General features: G+C 39.9%; 1 protein-coding gene across 5 annotated transcripts in view; it reads right to left on the bottom strand.

The window, feature by feature from the left end:
- Positions 1-15844, bottom strand: part of LOC107306581 (uncharacterized) — a 122940-nt gene that overhangs the window by 32307 nt on the left and 74789 nt on the right. For 2 of the 5 annotated variants that reach the window (XR_014947843.1, XR_014947844.1), the window contains exon 5: positions 14633-14756. The gene's annotated coding sequence lies outside the window, so the exon portion shown is untranslated. Of the gene's footprint in view, positions 1-5929; positions 6073-14632; positions 14757-15844 lie in introns of those variants that run through there. The other 3 variants (XR_014947845.1, XR_014947847.1, XR_014947846.1) reach the window with 3 other exon arrangements.

The raw sequence follows: 15844 nt of genomic DNA, 5'->3' as shown, positions 1-15844 counted from the left end.
TCCTTGGTATTTAGCACACATCTCCACACTGCAGATATCGATGTGTTCTCACCCTCTGAACTATGTAGCACTTATTTTTCACATGAGTAAACTAGCTTTAATATTGGCTTTGAATGCAGATAAATACACTGAGGGTATAGATTTCTCTCTGCCCCCATAATACTGCATGCATCTCTGGCCTGGATCTCTGGCTTTTCACACTGGTAGCCCATCCCTAGTATTGATTTGGGACGTAGATAGATAGTACACACATTATAGATTTATTTCTGTCTTTGTTGAATCTCTGTTGGTTTGGAAAGTAGATAATCTGCAAGAATAAATTTCCCCCATAACATTGCTTTTGCTCAAACAGGATGGGAAAATATTATAATTAATATCTTCTAGTGTGTTTGGTTACTCACTTTTGCTGTCTGTACCTCACCCTCCCCAGCATCTCCTATCTATTGCAGTCTATCTCAGTGAAATGGCTGGGCATTGGCATAACAGAGCTCTTTCACAGTGAGACATCCCATCTGTCTTCGTTTCCCACAGCATTCAAGTGCCCCTTCACTTAAAAACCAGTTTCTGAGCCTGCCTTTCATCTACTGCTGCACACTCTTAAGCAGGAATGCTGTAAAAATGTCAGGCTGCTGGATTTGGGGTGGGTTTTGTTGTTGTTGTTTTCTGATGACTTAGAGGCGGCATGTGATTTTTACTCAGGGATGTCACATAGTTTGTGGCAGATGGTGTGCTGCTGGGGAGCATGCTACTCATGGTACCGCACCAAACCACAGCTTGTTATGTCAATGCAGGTCCAGCACACTTCAACAAACTTTCTTCCTTAGGATGGGCAGTTCTTCAAAGCAAAGAGCCTGAAATATTCAGACAACAAATTGAACATTTTGTGGCATCCCTCCTTGTAGCATGAGAAATGAATTCTCCAGCTCTATCAGGTTTGGTGTCTTTGGGTGGGACATCCATGCCTACCTCAACAGACCACCTTTTGGTGGCTTCTCAGGAAGAACAGATACTTGTAGGGCTTTTCCCATCTCATGGTAGGCAAATTCCTACCACTACAAAATAACTAAGACATATAAGGGATGGTTGATTCATCTGCTCACGTACAGACCCAGCCACCATGGTAACTGACCTAATAATAAGTCTTAACACTCACCCTGTGTCAGGAGTTGTTCTGTGTTCACTTGTTTTTGGCTTACAGAGCATTTTCTATATGTCTTTTCCATCATCAGCCAGGCTGTTTGTAATCCACCTGCTTACTTTAATAAGATTTAGTTGTCAAATAGGATTCCCTTTAATTTTATAATCAGTATTAGCTTCCTTAACATCTTGCTGTTCTTTATTAGCTTCATCAGAATTGCTTGAGGATTAATGTAGGCTTGGACTCTTGGTGAGGACCCCAGCCTTTTGGAACTTCCATCTAGGTGGCTGATGGCATGCAAAGTATCTTGAGTACCATTAGAATCAGTGGTACCCCAGTGTCTCTGGAAGCCTATTACTAAACACAAGTGTCCAGTACTGGTTGATGTCTGTGGATGGGTAGAGCATGTAATGCTGGCAGATGTAACACTGGGCTTCTGAAGAGCTCTGTTCTTTTGGAACAGCTGATGGAGGCAGGATGGGAGACATCAGGATCTCACAAATGGTGCAAGGCCTTTACATGTGTGCTAACACACTGACTCCTCAGTAGCCTCACCCACTCAGGCCATAGAAAATATCACCTTCACAAGCAACATTTCTATGTAGCACCATGCTCCAAATCTTCATTTATTTTGCTGTTAATTTACTGCATTTGGGGGATGCTAGCAGAAGCCTTTACTTGACAATGGGATCAAAAGCAGAATCACATTGCTTCTTTCTTATTAGAAAAAAAAACAACCTCATGCAAACAGTTTTCAGTGAGGGCTTTTTAAAATCTATTTTTTTGTTTGTTTGCTTGCTTTTGTTTTGTTTATCTGTGTGTGTTTTTCTTTTACAAATGCACGTACGTCTTACTTTTCATCGCACTATCCACAGACCTCAAAAGGCTGGTCGTAACTTTAACCAAATATCATCAAACCTTCATTTCCTGCCTATAGCTGCTCTCATGCTTTAGTTTAATAGGGAGTTTTATGAATTTTTTTGAGCACAATGGGGATAAAAATAGGAAAGCACAGGATGTTCATCAAGACTTCTTTGTAGAAAAGCCTGAGGCTGCTACCTCTCTCTGGATCCCCATTGTTTCCTAACTTCAACCCTTCAGAGGGAGATGTATCCTCAGCCAATCAGTGAGAGGGAAAATATGCTGCTGGAGGAAATATCTAACTGTGATTTCTCTGCATGAAAAATATGCTTCTTTCATTGTGATCCTTAGCTTTCATGGAGTGGAGTAGGGATAGGATTGTAAAATCCACCTGTCCTCAACTGTCTCTTGCTGGTGGGATGAGATGCAGGAAACATATTCACAATGTGCACATGAACGGCAAAGTTATCTAGATTCTATCACTGATTATATCTCTATTATATCACTGTCCTTATCCTTTAGAGTAAATTTATCTTACTTTACCTCACTTTCAAAGTTTTTGTCTGGAGTGTTTTCTGAAATTTTAAGCAAAATTCCTTTTAATAATGCTGTAGCTGAGCTCATTTTGCTTAATTAGCAGTTTTTAACATTAGGGAATAGGAGCAGAATGCAAAGAGGCTGCTTTGGTAGATTGGAAACTGTGAACATTTCATACTCTCCTTTATAATATAGGACTTTGTACAAATACAACTAGCAAGCTTAACAGCTCAAACTCTCCTGGCTTTGAACACTGAAAGAGCTGTTAAATTATTAAACTTAGTCTCAACTGGCAAGGACATTCAGCGTCTGAAACCTTACCAAACCTCAAGGCAGTTGACAGCAGATAGTATAATGAACAGAGCAAAGAGAAATTAGGATTTTTTAAAGAATTGATTCTCAAGTTCATCCTTCAAAGTGAAAAATTTCAAAACAACAGCTAGAAAACATGAGCCAAGATTGAAACTTTAAAAATTTCCCTTGTAGAAGCAAATGATTACAACTATCACTTCAGGCTGACGGAAAACCTAGCAAATCTATTTCAAGACTTTAATCCCTCGTGAAATGAAGCACAAAATACAGACATCATTCAAAACGCAGAGAAGGAAGTGAAGAATGTAGTGCTTGCTTTGTACAAAAACTCATGGGTTAAATATAAATTCTGCCTGTGGCAGAGAAAAATGGATAGAGCGGAGGTCAGGGAGTTCATCTGGGACTTGTAAGACCAGGATGCCAGTAGTTTTCAGGTATGAAGAAGAGCTGCATTAACAGGAGTATCCTTTCATTACACAGCCTGTTATTTAGGAACTACTGGGAGTAAACGTGGGTTCAAATCCATTCTGGTTGTTGCAGGAATGAATTCTGGATTTCACATATTCTGGGGATCTCTTTAATCTCTGGACATTGGGCAAAACGTGGGAACATGTGCAGCAATACTTCCCTGTCCACCTGGTTTCATGCATACAAACAACCCATTATTCAGTTTAACCTGTTCTGCTGGTTCAGAAGCCTAGATATTAACATTTACTAAAATGTTTACTTTCTTTACGACCAAAATGGAAAATGTTGCTCACTGGGGTAGTAAAACATTCGAAGTGTGATAACGAAGAAGCTTTGGTTGAATATCCACTAACTTTCGAGAACTTAAGAATCAGTATAAAAGTAAAACTAAATAAAGCAAAATCAGGTATAGAAGCACAGGGGAAGACTACACCACTTAAATCTGGGTCTATTTTTACAGTAGAACAACCACGTTTACCAAGTTTTAGATAGAGACTCCATGTTGTAACACCTCACGTCTCCAGTTCTACAGAGATCCCCCACTCCTACCTCCTAGTTCCTGCCAGGAAGTCTCCATGTCGTCTCCATTAGCTGTCATTTGCCAATAGTGACAGGGAACAACTTGGAGCAGCAGCTTAAAACACTGCCACCCTACTGCCAAGAAGCAGCCCATGAATCTCTGTCATATTGCATTTTCTACACTCAGAGCCAGTCAAGGTCAAGATGTCCTGACTGTTTACAGGAGATCACTGATGAATGAAGAACTGTTCAGACATGCTGAATTGCAGATAGCTACTTTAACTGACTTAATTAGAACATGTTCACTATAAATGCTGCGTGAAGATGAATTTTGCTTCTGCTAGCAGCTAAGTGGTCTTTATCTAGAGGCTAAATAGGTTTAGAAAAATAGAGGTATAGACAAACTTCAAATAAATCATTAAAGGAGGGTGAATAAATAGAGAACCGAGTGCTAGATTGAAATACACACGGTGTTTGGATGGTATGCATATATATCGTGCACTCTGATGGTAGTGTCAATTTTCCAGGTCGAGCAGAAAGAGTTATGAGAGAGTTTGACCCAGTTATTGCTGAGACCCTCTGAGGCAATTCAATATTGGATTACTGCAAGTAAAGGGCACACAGAACAAAATACAGTCTTTCTGCTAATTGCCATGAGCCTGCAAATGCAATTTTTTACCATAATAAAGAAAGCCAAGTGTTATTCAGGACTTTTGGATTGTACTCAAGTTCTGTCACCAGCAGCAGATGCCAGTAATAAGTACAGACACATTTCCAGAGACACAGAAGTATGGAGGTGAGCTCTGTTTTTCTCGTTGGTTATTTTTTTGTACAGGGTATATGTTGTAAACAAAAGGAAATTGAGACTTTTATTATCCTTCAAAGATGCATCTGGATTTTATCAATCCATTTAAAATATTTTGTTACTGTTGTGTTTTGTTTTGTTTTTCCTCATTCCCAGATAAAATAAATCCCCGACCAAGAAAATAAAAAACAATCCCAAAATAAGCACACGGCAGAGAGGTACAAAGGGTCTTTGTTCTAAATCACCACAATGTTTTCCTTCTATTCCTTCCAGGAATACAGAAAATGAATCCTTTGGTAGAGAAGCAGGGTGTAATTTCATTGCATCCCTAAATTTTTATGGAGAGCACTTCTGTCTTTTAAGTTTTATCACTGCAGGCAAAGCTGCCCTATTTTTGTTCTGACTTCCAGAAAGAAAGGGACTGTGCCCTGTAGCAAACTATGACATGGGAAGATCCTGTTCTGAATGGAGACTTCCTCTATTACGGCAAATCATACCTGTTTACCAAGGACATAGAATCACTGTAGAGACACTTGAGAGCATTCATCTCACCTAACCTGAGGCACTTGCCATGTAGATGCCTCCACCTAAGCTAAACTAGGATTCCCTTCCTAGACTAATGGCTAGAAACATGCATTTCTAGCTCATGATTCATCTGATCTGGTTTGAGTGATTACCTTAGGACAAGATGAATCACAAGTGAGAAGCACTCATTTCTCTCTGCTGATAAGAAAAGAGTGGGTAGGAAAAGGGCTCTGACAGAGACATCTCCTTTGTAGCTCCCTGTATTTAGTTGAGGTGAAATGCAACCTGTCTTTCAGAAAGAACAGAAATTAACGTCTGGCCCAAATTCCATGAAACATCAAGGACCACCAACTTTGCTGAACCCATTTTAATGGTTTGGTCGTGGTTGCTGGGGCTCAGTCAGAAATGTTCTGGCATAGATAAGGCTGTGCTTTCTCTGGGTGCATCACCCTTAGCATAAGGGTTAGCCCTCTAAGCAAACTTCCAAGAGAAAAAGAAGGATTATTTCCTCAGCACTGCAGTCAGTGTATTGTCTCATGATTTTATGTACATTTTGAAGCATAAAGGTGGTACTGAAACCTACAAGAATATAATGTAAATAAGAACCACACAGTTAATTTCTGTAACCTTATTTCTGAAAGTCTACTTATACTTCTTGAATCATTAGTGCAGAATAAAGCATTACAATTTTTCCTTGTTCTGCCAAGGAGACTGTCATTTTGATATAATTTTATCAGAGAGTTCTACAAATTGCTGCTACTTACTTTAAATATCAGGTTAACTAGAAGGCCTTGTAGTCCTTGTGAAAAATGCAGGATTAAAATATTGCTGGAGGTCTCTCAGCTGCAAAATGGCTGGGCTTTCTGAATGAGACACTACAGTCCCTCTTACCTCACGTTTCAAATGAGCTGAGCCCCTAGGAAATAGCCACTTAACCAACCAAGGGCAGGTACCAGAAGCATTACACAAGTATTAGCTGCATATTAACCATCTGTCAACAGAAAGGATAAACCAAAACCTCATGACCACCAGCACTCAGAGAGACTGAGAAGGTGTAATCCAAACAGCACAATTGGAGAGCTAGCTCTCTTCTGATCCTCAAACATGTGCAGAGAGAGCAGCATCACTCTTCAGCTCCCATGCATCTCTGGGAAAGGGCCATATGCACACAGACAAAGCTGAGAGCCCAAATACCTGGAGGTGAGAGCTCTGGGGAGAACCTTGTTCAGCTGACTACAGAGTAACATAATTTGCTGGATAGCTCACCCTGCAGATAATATCATTTAGATTTGAAGATCTCAGTCGATTCTGCAGTAGGTGCAGAACTAAACTGAGAGGAGGGAATACAGGGATTTGTTACAGCACATTAATGCAGGGAAGAAATCAGTGTTAAGGAAATTCTGTTTGTTTGGTTTTTTTTTTTCGAAGTGTTACAGCATTCATTTGCATTCAAGGATACCAAACACTTATCTCTGATTCTGAAAACATATTGGGATTAAAATAACAGAGCTAAATTAATACTATTGCTACCAATAATCACGGTAATACAAAAAGGAAACAAATCCCTCTGTTCTAAATTTATTCAGCTGCCTTTGAAAAGATGCATGCATTATTAAATCAAATGTATTCTATTTTCTCATCAGTTTTGCTTCTGTTTTTTTGCCCACTTGTTTTCCTTAAGAAAAATTCTGGTGTTCCTGTTTAGAATCTCGTAGCTAACTGCATCATGTATCCTGCTGATACAAATGCATATGAACTGTCCATGATAAATTAACTGGTGATGTAGTACACCCAGATATTAGATGAGAGAAAGATATTTCTTTGCATAAATAGACTGAGGGGAGACCTCATTGCAGACCACAGCTTCCTCATGAGGGGAGCGGAAGGGCAGACACTGATTTCCTCTCTCTGGTGACAGCAACAGGACCCGAGGGAACAGCACAAAGCTGTGTCAGGGGGAGGTCAAGCTGGGTGCTAGGAAAAGGTTCTTCACCAGAAAGTGTTCAGGCCTTGGCACAGGCTGCCCAGGGTCACTGCCCTAAGCAGCCACAGTTCAAAAAGCATTTGGACAGTGCTCTCAGACACATGGTCTGATTTTTGTGTGGTCCTGTGTGGATCCAGGAGTTGGACTCAATGGCCCTTGTGGGGTATTCTAACCTGGAGTATTCTATGATGCTAATGAGAAGGTCAGATGAACCCATACATGGCTTTTTAGAAGCAGCTGTAACCATTTAAACCACACTACATTTGAAATAATTGTATAGGACCATAAACCTAATACTAGAAGGACAATGAAATTGAAGTTTCGGTCCCATATACAGGCGTAACTTTCATTCTTAACACTTGTCCCTCTAAAACCTCTCAGTACAGGCCCTCTCTGACTGACCAAGCTACGACTACCTAACACAGAAAGCCATCTCCTGCAATTTTAACAGTTACAGGCTGCTTTGCATCACAGAGACATGGGATACCAACTCAACACATGGTTATGTCAATTTCTACGTAATGCTGGCTGACAGCACAGAATTTCTTCCCCTGTTTTTTTCTATCACGTATCTTCCATGTACATCCTGAGTCTCCCTTCCAACACGTGTGCATTCAACGCTTCTGTGTTTAATCCTTCCAATTATCACCTTCCCCTCTCTTATCCAGTTCCTGAAATATCTTAAATATATACTTTAAGCCTGCAAACTCTGATGTTATTCCTCAGTCACGCATTCATACAAGTTAAATGAAGTATAAATACAAGCTAAGTGGGAGGTAATAGGATGGAATTAATGTCATTTTGGTGGATCTTGAATTGCAGGCATCAGACCTGTGATTCATGTTTTAATGCCCTGAAAATTAAAGGTCCCATGTGGACACAAGCATTGTGCTATGGCTTAAGACAAATACAGCAGGAAGACACATTACTGTTAAATCTTGTATTGTTTCATTTAATAGATAAAAGTATTCAACTGTTTCTCTGCTCTGAAACAGCCATACAATGAATCCCATCTGATCCTGATTTATTGGTATTCATCCCTCCCAATATGTGTGGAGTCCTTTTGGCAGGGGCTTAAGTTCTCTCATCTGTTGTATCCTGGTACACATCTGCTCGTAAGAGTCACATGTAGGTCAGGCACAGCCAGAGCTGCAGACAAATAGTACAAAGGCAGATGGTTACCAACTGCATTCTGGGCAAGATTTTGGCTGAACAAGGTAATCACTTGCTCTACTCCCAAACATATTTCCTATTTCTCTAATGTTTTTTTGTTTGTTTGTTTTTTGGTTTGTTTTTTGTTTTTATGGTGGCAAAATCTGAACAAGGCAGATTTCTCTACTGAATGCTGCAACTTATCATTGCCCACAACAACCTTTGTTATCTTCCAACAGCTTTAGCAGTATCACATAATTTAGCCGTAACTTGTCTACACATCACTCTTTAGAGAGGTCATAAAAGGGGCCATTTTTTGATCGAGAAGAACTGGAGGAAACCCTTCCACGCTGATCTCTAACGTAAATGTTAAACCCATCACTCACACCTAATCCAAAAATAATAATATAGTCTACTAATACCACTACTGAAGTTTGTTTCTTTGTTTCCTCCCATTCTGACAGCTTTTCTTCACAGCGACATAATAGTTTACCCCAAAACATCAGATCATGCTTCTATTTTTAAACACAGAGCAACATTTGCAGCTAAATATATTAACTTTAAGTTACTCAGTAACCTGTGTAGGAAGGTTGTTTCATTTCAATTAGGATGCTGCTTGAGGTTTTGGTATTTGGGGATTTATTTTCAGTGCCTACGTGATATGCTTAACAATACCAATGATGAACAGATAATTATATCTTTGGCTATTCTGTGATGTCTAAAACGTGATGGGTGTTTACCCTGTAAATTTCAAGTACAATTCTGTATCAACCAGCGATTATTTAGAGACAAGAAAATCTTCTACAATTAAATGATCAATCATATGCGAAGATTAATGCTGGTTTTAAGGCCATTGTCCTTTATCACCAGTCATCTGTATTGAGCGATTAAACTGGAAGAAAATAATTTCCCCTCACCCCTTCTAAAAATCACTTCAATTCTGTTGATATGTGATGTATTACCAAAATAATATCTCAGATGAATATTTATAGGTATTTCTGCTCTGTACACATTCATTGATTGGGTTCATCTTCACGGTGCAGACACACATGTTTCTTGTTGGCTAACGATAATGGTAATTATCATAGCAGTACTAATACTGCTTTTCTTTGTAAGGCATGCTGATATCACTGAGTGAAAAGAATTATAGAAGAAGTAGCGAGTCTTCTTACAGGGTTTTATTAAAATAGCAATACCTTATTTCAGCAATCTTTCAATATTTGGGCTTCTTAGGTGCAGTAACGCTCTGAATATTTTCTGCACTTTTTTATTTAAATGCTCAGAACTCTGAATGTACAGAAACGTCAGAATAATATGAGATATCATCATAGAATCATAAAATCAAGGTTGGAAAGGACCTATAAGATCATCTAGTCCAACTGTCCTCCCTTTATCACACCTACAGAAAACCCCTAAACCATATCTTCTAGCTCCCTATCCAGGCACCTCTTGAACACTGCCATATCATCATTTACATGTGTGTTTATTTTTCCATTCAGAGTATGAGTAAAAATGATTGCTGTCAAGCCTTAAGTTTTCAGATTTCAAAGCCATGTGATGGAAGGAGGCACAGTGCAGCCAAAATTCCTGTGTACTTTCTTGCTATTTTGCCCGTGTAGCATGAGCAGGATCTGTGCTCCATGCTGGCTCCAGTCAGTTTGATGTGACAAATATTATTTGAAACTTTTACGCCATTACTGGATGCTGAGAGATGCGCTATTTAATCAGGACTACATCTGACTGTGTTTCTCAAGAGAAGTCATCATCCTACTTAACATCAGCATGCAGCTACCCATCCCTATACAAAATCCCTTCTCCACAGAAGTACCCCAAAATGACAAATGCTAGTTGTAAGGATGCTCATCCACTCGGTGAATGCCCCTCTTAATACTCAATAGTTGTAAATACTGCAAATGGCATTTTTGATATGCTGCAACCACAATGTGAAATTGGTTACTTTGTGGAATGACTGTATGAAAATGTGGCTGCAGCACATGCATAATTGGGCTCTCTCAGAGGAGACAAACTGACAGAACTGACAGAATGCATATTGAGAAAACTGAAAGGTTTGTGTACAACTCAAGATTTCCTAACAAATGAAAGTGATTGAATAAAGGGTTCTTTCTTTGTCTTTTTTTTCCTGTCTTTTGGCAGCTTGTTCAGAATGATGAGACACTCAGTGTCTAAAGCCAAATGGCTTCTGCTTAATGATGACAAAGGCACAAGTAGAAAGTGTTGGCTTCATTGAAGTCTACAGGAATTTTGCCTTTGCTTTCAGTGGGTGAGAAATTAACCTGTGGTTTCTAAGGGATACAGAGGATACAGAGTTGATACTACACTCCAGTTGACCAGATGCTTTATGTGCTCTTATGGAACAGACCATGAAAATCTCTTATGATGGAATTTTGTAATGCCTAAGAGCAATAAGAAAGCAATACATTACTGAGCCAAAAAGCAGAGATATTTTCCACTTTGCATGTACCTGATAGGAAATGATTTTATTCTTTTTTTCCCCATTGTATTCATGTGCAAATGCCTGTTTGTTCTGCACACAGCAGATGCACAAAGGAATTGCATGGCAGGTGTTAGTGCATGCTCCAAGGTCATCGCTCACCAGGCTGGGGATGTGGGTGGAAGGTGCCATCAGGCCTGCTCACCCAGGCTTCCTCACCATGAAAACCATGATGGGAGAGAAGTTACATACCAGGGTACTCATTCTGATACAGTGCCAAGAAGTGGTGAGAGATACTCCAATGTGACTCCATCTGGTTGTGGACAGACTTCTCTAATATTTGAACAGTTTGCAAGGAGACTACATGTTCAGAGTCCTACAGGCTAAGCAAATTGCCAAGTAACTAATGCTTATCCAAGAGAGGCTATGGTGCTGTCTGGTCTCTTGGACTGCAAAATAATTCCCCAGGGAGAACAGAACCCATTTTCAGTTTTCTCCAATGACAGGAAGAGGGGAGGGGGCTTTCTGAGTCTGAGCTCCAAAGAAGTGCTGAGTGAAGCCAGTAGGGCTCTGAATTGGAACTGCTCACACCTTGAGCACTGAGGGACATGGTCAATGGGCATGGTGGGGGTGGGCTGCTGGTTGGACTGGATGATCTGAGAGGTCTTTCCCAACCTTAGTGATTCTAGTGGTTGGCAACCCTGCACATGGCACAGGGGCTGAAACTAGATGATCATTATGGTCCTTTTCGATACAGGCCATTCTATGATTCTATGATTATGATTCTATGATTCTATGATTCTATGATTCTATGATTCTATGATTCTATGATTCTATGATTCTATGATTCTATGATTCTATGATTCTATGATTCTATGATTCTATGATTCTTTGATTCTTTGTTGTGGACTGGTGGGAAAAGTAGGGGCAAAGCAACAGCTCACTAAATTACTAGAGGCCTCCCGCTCTGAAGCTTAGCAAGAAGATTAACAACAGTGTTTGGAAAATGCATTGCAATCTATAGATTAAAATTATGTGCCCAATGTCATGTGCAGTGCTAAGTACCATTACTGTCTTCTGAAATTAAAAACACCTTCCAAACAATTTCAAACCCTTCTCCCACACAGCCAAAGAAAGGAAATTAATCTTGGCCACAATTAACTTTCAGTCCTCATTCCTCCAGCTGCTCTCTCTGCTACTTCATCTGACCTGTTCCTACACTTCACTGATCAAATGCAGTTGCAAACTTATCCATCATCTTTCAACATAATGAAGTGTAAACATTTTCTGCATCAATCTATCATGTGAGCCATGATTTGGAGTTCAAAAGATTGCATCCAAGAAAATTTTGAGCTTTAATCACAACCGTGCCGAATGACGGGCTACTTGCCCTTTGCAAATACATCTGTCCTTTAGTGCTGGGCACTCTCAGAAATTCTATAATTTGAATAAATATTTGGAGTTAACCAGAATAAAATAAATTAATTAATAATCTTTTTCTTTTTTTTCCCAACGTGACCTTGTTTAATAGCTATCTTAATAGTGTCTGGATTGCTATTTGAGATGAGTATAAAGGAAAATGTGAAGACAAAATGATCTCAACGACCTGAAAGCAGATGCTGGAAGCAAAGATGCAAGACTAAAGATGATTACATCAGGGGTATTGCCCGTATCCTTCAATTTTGCTTCATATAGTCCATTGCCATGTAAAGACTTCTTCAGCACATCTTGCAGAGAGAACATTCATACACCATTTCATGTATATTGCTGAAGTAATCAAGCAGTAATATAACACTAAAGATAAAAACCCACATCATTGGTTTTCATACTGTTGTCAGATAATATTGATAGTAACTGACTCCAGCACCTGCTCCTCAGGAAAGAACAACAATCTTTCTCCACTAGTCATCACATCCATAGTGCGTAATATTAAATTCAGAATGACCAAGATGTAAAACATGTTACAAACAGTAAGAAGTGGGGAGGAATACAAGAAAACAAGGAGAAAAGAGAGCACAGGTTCAACAGCTTATAAGGGAGAAGGACAACAATAGTCAAAGTATTCATCAGTCTCAGCCATCACAGGAAAAGAATATCTGGGACTTGATACTTACCACAGTGAATTTCAGTAATAGAAAATAAAAGCAGAATGAACTTGCAAAAGGAGAAGCTAAATAACATGTAGGTAAAAAGAGCTACTCAGTTTGGTGGCACTCAGGCAAACACAAACTGGAAAAACTTGGAGGCTAAATGAAGCCATTTCTGATTCTCCAACAATCACCTTCAAGAACTTACAGGACATCTCAGAGAACTGCAGAATAGCAAGTACGGCACCTCTTTTTAAAGGTATGGAAGAGTCCTGAAAACCAGAGCTCGGGGAATGTAAATTTGCGGCTTGAAGTGAATTATTAATAAAAGACCACAGGAGAACCTAAAGGATAGTATAAAGACAGAAAACCAGAGATGGTGGGATTATCAAAAAGAATCAGATCAAACCAGTCCAATTTCAGTCTTTGACCAAATAATTGGCCCCAGGGAGAACAACAAACTTGGTTTCCTTTGACTTTCATATGGCTTTGCACTCTGTTCTATGTGGCATTCCCCCAAACAAAAATGAAGATAGGAATGACAATATTCAGCTTCAGATTTGTGATTGGTACGGAGATATTTTTCTTGTTTACCATGTAGGTGTCCACACATAACCTAGCTCTCTCAGTTTCCTTTGTAGTGAGATCCAGGGCTTAATGATTCTGTCCACATAAAGGTGCTAATACCACCTGTAATGCCTCCTGGCTGACCTCCAGCAACAACTTCAAAGTGGAGTGGACCTCCTGTGTCAGACCTGCCTGCCCTGTAAGGCTTCCCTGAGGGCACTGCTGTGTGCCTACCTCAGGACAGCTGAGCAGAGCCATTAGTCCATGCAACCAAGGGAGCCTGGAGATAAATACACCTGATCACTGCGTAGTTACTTGCAGATGAGCAACATAGCTCTCCTGCCTCTACCTATTGTGACAGTGTCTCAGACACCTAGCTTATAAGTGGACGCATACACTGAAGGGAAAACATTTGCAGAATTGGGTGCTTTTTTTTTGTCAATCTGGGTTCTGTTTCTAATAATGCTTGGTGTAGATTTGTCTTAGATTTAGTCATGTTAGGCAATTTACAAGTTAGAATGAAAAATATTGTTCTGATATTCATAGATGACAGCAAGCTGGAAAAGGATGCAAGTATTTCAAAGGACAGGGATAGCATTTAAAATGATCTTGACAGGCTGGAGAAGTGACTCAGGGTCTGTAGGGAGAAACGCAAAATGCTTTCTTTAGTCATAAGGTTTAAATACAGAAATACACAATAAAGAACTAACAGCAAATCACCAGTAAAGTGGAAAAGAATTTGGCAATTACTGTGATTCACAAATGAAAAAATGTGTGTGTGATGGTGCTGCAGAAAAGGAAACTCCCATTCTTGGATTTTCTGGCAGGGATGTCATGTGCAAGGCATCAGGAGTATTTAACATGCTCTGATCCATAATGATAAGGTCTCTGCTAGAGTGTTACTCTACCCAGGGCTGATAGCCACACTTTAGAGACAGATATGACAAGCTGCAAAGAGAACTGAGGGAAAAATGAAGTATGATAGGAGAATTACAGAATGTTACTTGTGCTTAAATTCTAGGATTTTGCTGTACTTACTCTGGGAAAGACTGGAGGGTAGGGGTTAGGAAAGGACAGAAACCAGTCACCAGTTCATTGAGGGTTATCACAGAAATGAGAGAGATCAAACCCCTCTCTGTCTGCTATGAGAGGATGCAAAATAAATGGTCTGATTTGCATCAGTGGAGATGCATTTAAATCTTAGAAAATTCCAAGTCTCTTTTACCTGAGATTTTTAGGATCAAGATCAGCAAATGGGGAAAGGTGGAAGCTGTCTGAGACTCAGTAGGTCAGGTTGGTGGTTGGACTTGATGATCTTGAAGGTCTTTTCTAGCTCCTCTGGAGAACTGCTAGAAACAACAAAAATATCTGGCTGTCTCAGAAATCACTGCTTACCCCATCAGCCCCTGACATGGGGAGGCAGGAAGAAATCCTAACTGATGTGGTGGTTGAGTAGACCTTGATGGAGGCAGCTGAGCGCTATAAGGATCAAGCCTGATTTTGTTTTACACCTCCCACTAAGGTCAGATAATAGGAATAATGACAGGTGAAGCTCTGAAGCTATCCCTAGCATCTGAGCCTCAGAAAGGCAGATGGGGAGGAGCCCTGGTGGGACAACCTTCTTCTGCAGAAGGAATTCATTTCCCAGGTCCCATCTCAACCCCCCTGCAGCAGCGAACTGAGCCTTGGGGGCCTGTGTTTCTGTACTTGTTGATCAAATGCAATATGTAAACAGTCTGCTCATTTTATCTTTTCTTATGCTGTGAAGATAGAGTGATGGGAGTTTTATTATAGCACAGTAAGGTAGTTAATGAGCTGTCAGGATCTCAGTAATAAACTTCTCTTTCAGAGTGGTATGTAATAGCTCACTGCAAGATGAAGCACACTTTTAGTCATTGCTCAGAAACGTGTTTTACCAATTTTGAGAAATAAACCTAATTTTATTCAAGAGCCTTATGCCTTAGTAAAAACAGACTATGGAACTTTCTTTGAGCAACTGTTTCTGCAAAATATGAATATAATTACTCCTCTATACTCATAGTGAAAGCATGTGTGTTATAGAGCTGTAAAACTGCAGAGGGAATTGGGACATTCTGGCTCATTAGTGTCATTCTTTTTTTGTCTAACACCATTTCTCGTGTGTTCCTCACAGGAGATGACTAATCCTGGCCACCAGTAAGTGACAGTGCACAGAGCTCCAGCCAGAACACGTCAGTGCTTTGCAGCAGAGCCAGGGTGCTTTCTCTGCAGCACAGTTGCTTGGTTTGATGCTTTCTGAATTATAAAAGAAATGATCGTTTTGTTTTGCCATGCCCCGTCCTTTCTTTGAACCCACAACTGTTCTCCAACAGGTAAAGAGAAAAGGTCAAGTTATGCCATGAGTAATTTGTCTGGGAAAGCACATTTCCTTTTACAAATGGTCTGTGCAGAGTTTACA

Source organism: Coturnix japonica, chromosome 1, assembly GCF_054131305.1.
Source record: "Coturnix japonica strain WE chromosome 1, WE-NBRP24, whole genome shotgun sequence".
In the NCBI taxonomy this organism is placed as follows: domain Eukaryota; kingdom Metazoa; phylum Chordata; class Aves; order Galliformes; family Phasianidae; genus Coturnix; species Coturnix japonica.
The sequence above is the reverse complement of the archived record's forward strand: the minus strand, read 5'-3'. Positions and strand labels throughout refer to the sequence as shown.